The sequence below is a fragment of the Lepus europaeus genome, chromosome 8 (assembly GCF_033115175.1).
Source record: "Lepus europaeus isolate LE1 chromosome 8, mLepTim1.pri, whole genome shotgun sequence".
Classification (NCBI taxonomy): Eukaryota; Metazoa; Chordata; class Mammalia; order Lagomorpha; family Leporidae; genus Lepus; species Lepus europaeus.
The window spans coordinates 34,654,737-34,659,198 of NC_084834.1; the positions used below are offsets into that span (position 1 = coordinate 34,654,737).

Here is a 4,462-nt window from a genome sequence, read left to right on the forward strand (position 1 = left end):
TACCATAGCCATTTGTCAAAACTCAACAGCAATAGATATAAGGGTAACACACTGGTTTGAAAATAGGACTGAGAGGCTGTTCTTGAGAATAGTTCAATGAATTTATCTTTAGAGATTTGGCAAATACTTGAACGGGACTCAATACATCAAATGGAAGATTAACTACTGCTCCTTGTAAAGTTTCTTTACTGAAAAGACAGAATGTTGATAACCACAAAACTTTCTAAAGAATGTAATAGCTACAGACCAAAATTGAAAGGTTTGATTCAGGGATTTTTCAGAAAGTTTCAACTGCAGTTCTTTGTTGTCTTACAGAAAATTGCTAATTTCATTCTATAGAGGCAATATAAGTGGAAATTCCTTTCATCACATTATGCTTGGCTTTTTCCCTATTTACACCTGTGAGAAATACTATTGTTAGATTAAAAGTAAATTTTATTATTAAGCATATGCACTGTCAAAATCTATTCTGAGTTAATTGCTAGTGTTTTTCCATATTGTGCTAAAATGGCTAGTTGATCTGAGTGCTTCTTTATTCTAGATAGAGCTAAAGGAGGTATAGATTTGGACTTTAAATATTTCAGAGAATGTAATGCATTATTTACTAGAAAATACTTTTTTGAAGTAAGCTTTTTTTTTTAGGAGGCAGAGTTTTGAAAATTCTCTTTCTGCAGTTGTATCTAGTCTTTAGCCATTAAAAAATCTCTAGAGTTTCCTTCCCAGTCATACCAATCAATTCACAAGATGACATAATGACCAGGATTTGTGTGAGGATATAGAAACTCTGGCTTTTGATAATTTTTTTGAATAATAGTGATAGAATTTGTACATTTTTGTTATCTCTGTATGAATAATGTTGCTTCATTGATTTTGTGGTTTTATCTGTGAATGGACTCATTTTTATCTTCCAAGCTCTAACTTCAATAACTTTTTAATATCATAGCTCAAGATAGTAATATAGGATAGATGAAATTACTTCCAAAGAAAACAGCAATGAAGTTATTAGTTATTCCATAAGGTATGGTTTACTGCAGAATCTTTTCAAGGCAGAGGTGATTCAACTTTGAGACATGCAATGTTCTGAATGTTTCTTTCCTCTTGCTCTTTTGAGTTGATGATATAGTAATATTGCTTTGTGTGTTTGTAAAGGGTGTAAAATATTATTTTGGGTGTGTTTGACTAAAAATGCGATTCAATAAAATGAGAAAATGGTGTTTAATGCAGTTATTTTGTTTCAGGATATAGTTAAAAGGTTGATTGAGTTTTTTCCTAGTTATTTTACATTTTCAGATGACTTGTTTTGCTTTGCCAAACTAAATTGTACCCTTCATGGGGAGAAATTTTTCAGTCTAAATGATACAGATAGGGGCAAGTTGGTTTAATTTCAATCAAAACAAGACAAAATGTTATTGACAATACATTATAAGAGGTATGCTAACATCTCATAGATCAGTTATCTGTGGATACAAACGAAAGTAGCCTATCCCAGCTATCTATTAGATTAAGAGGAATTCTTTTACTCCTGAAAGAGTTCTCCCAATTTGGAATAGTAACATAGTGTTCTGTATTGTAATTTTGTCTTTTAAGTTTTCTATAATATATGAAATACTGTTTTACCAATATGATTTAACCTTACTCAGATTTGTTATGGTTGAATCTTTTGTTAAAATAATAAATTATCAACTAAATACTCTTTTCATACTGTATCCTTTTCTGCACTCAAAATTATATTTTTTGAAAAATATAAATATTCCAATTTGATTCATCCACACATGTATGAGCAATTTACTGGAATCATCTGGAAATACACAGATACAGGTGCTCTTGCAGAGTACATAAAAGTAGAAGCTATGTAATCAGGCTGATCTGGGTTGGAATCCTGACTGACATTTCCCAGCTTCATGTTTCCAGCTTTGGACCATGGGACAAGGCACTGATCACAGTGAACCTCAGTTTTCCCATTTTAAGGTTAATGACAGTGTCACTTTATATGATTGGTTTGAAGGGTTAATATACAGATAACACATGTGAAAACTAGAACTTAGCAAGCACTTACTAATTATTAACTGCAATTGTATCATCATGAATACTTCGACATTTTCTAATAATCTAAGAGGCACCTAAGATTTATTCCTCTTCTTCATTTTTCCCCAAAATTATATAAGCTTAGTTGTAAGTTTTATTTTATTTATTTATTTTTAAAGATTTATTTATTTATTTGAAAGTAAGAGTTACGCAGAGAGAGGAGAGGCAGAGGGAGACAGAGAGAGAGAGAGAGAGGTCTTCCATCCGATGGTTCACTCTCCAATTGGCCGCAACGTCCGGAGTTGTGTTGATCCGAAGCCAGGAGCCAGGAGATTCTTCCAGGTCTCCCATGCAGGTGCAGGGGCCCAAGGACTTGGGCCATCTTCTACTGGTTTCCCAGGCCATAACAGAGAGCTGGATTGGAAGTAGAGCAGCCGGTTCTCAAACCAGCACCCATATGGGATGCCAGCGCTTCAGGCCAGGGCATTAACTTGCTGCACCACAGCACCGGCCCCAAGTTTTATTATATGTTCCAAAGTAGTAGTGAAGGCACAGTGTTCATTTACACAATTACATATAGTTTATTAACATTTGGGTAACTCAAGAACAAGAATGTCGCTGATTTTAGAACAGAACTCATCTGTGTTGTACATAAGGTTTAGACTGCTGTTTTAATTCTGCAGACAAGCATTTCAAAACTTGTCTCCTGACCAGGGGCACCAAAACCATTACCAGCAGTTTTAACAAAAGAGAAATATGCACTTTGGAGTCTACATCCAAGAAGTTTTGGCCTAAGAATCTCTCATTTTCAAAAGCTCCCTGGGTGATCTGTTTGCACAGCCAGACTCTGAACTACTGAGGGAGAGCACAATCGTGTCTTGATTGGATCTGAGTGTCTGAGAATAAACAACAAAGATAAAGCATGCTGACTTTTTTTAAACCTTGAAATGACCAATTTGGTGCTGGGTGTAGGGGTTTACAATGAAAAGCACTTTTCTGCTAGAGAGCTATTGACCTTTCCCAGGTGTGGATGCCCTTGTTTTCCAGAAGTTTCACCTTGCTGCTTGGTCTCACCGTGTTGTTAAACATTCCTCTAGCCATTGTCACCAGCCCAGGGATACAGATTGCCCACCAGCCCAGGAGTCTGGTAAAGAACCAAAGAATTCCATAACCATCCATTCACCAGGCAAGACTCTTGCCTGTTACTTATTAGAACTCTGGGCCTAAATATTGAGTAATGACCAGATATTAATTCTTCAACTATGGCTTCCACTTCCCTCTTAACTTGTGGATATAAAAAATTGCTTGAATTATCAGCTCCTTTAGAGGAAAGCAAGTTGAAATGTTTGCTCTCTCCTACTTTTGTCACCTTTGCAGACTTCAGCACATAATCTCTGTTAATATGAAAAAATCCCTCCTCCCTTGGTTTTTTTTTCTAGTGGTTACCAGGCAATAGAACCCACCATCATGACCTTGAAAGGCAGAAGCATAGGCATCCAGCATGTCAAAGTCCACCACTTCTTGATTCACATTTTTATAAGCTTCCTCAGGGAAGGTGAGATTGCTCTGGCCAATGTAAGGGTGACTCTGGAAAAGTTTCTGTTCTAGGATTTCATTCAAGAGGACTTTGCCAGTTTTCCCACTGGTGCCCAGAATAAAGATGGATTTATTCTGCATCTTGAAGTCTTCCTGAAGCTTCAGCATCTCCTCTGCATTGACCATGCTGGGGAAGTAATATATAGGTGCTGATCTGGGGAGATTAAGGTCTAGTAGGTTCTCTCCCCTGATAAAAGATCTGGAAGAAGTTATTCATCTCCCCATCTGTTCCTCTGGGTAAAAGTGCTTCCAAATTCTTAAGGCTGTTGACAACTCACTGTGTTAAACATGTTTATCAAAAATGCAATAATACCTAGTTATTCTTAGTAAGCTTACTTCCATAATGATGGAAGTTATAAACATTAATCTCTTCTATGTTGTGCATGATCAACAAAGAACCAGGAATTGAGATCTTGTAATAAATAATCTTAATCACTTAGTTTGGGTAGGTCAAACTAAATGGATATTAAGTTTGGGAGGAAGTTTGTTAATATTTGGAAATTTTAATTTTTGTCTGAAAAGTTGATTGTAGGTTTTTGTATGACCTAATACCAGTTTTAAGGTTGGGGATTCTTTATCCTTCCATGTATGATTACAAATCTGTAAACTACTTCATACTTTGCTGTGTTTCTGTTTTATGTTAATGTGCTTTCTTTCTTCTCTCTTTTTTAGATTGCCTGGGAAGCCTTTTATTTAAGGTATACAAACTTCATACATTTCATAATTGCAACTTTAGGAACATAGTGATTCTTCCCACTCTACCCACCCTCCCACCCGCACTCCCACCCTTCTCCCTCTTCCTTCTCCTATTCCAATTTTTATTTTTTTCACTAAGATCTAT

At 35.9% G+C, this 4,462-nt stretch overlaps 1 pseudogene; it reads right to left on the bottom strand.

The window, feature by feature from the left end:
- Window positions 1-3,001: 3,001 nt before the first annotated feature.
- Window positions 3,002-3,747, bottom strand: LOC133765249 (oxidoreductase HTATIP2-like; annotated as a pseudogene).
- Between the last annotated feature and the right edge of the window lie 715 nt (window positions 3,748-4,462).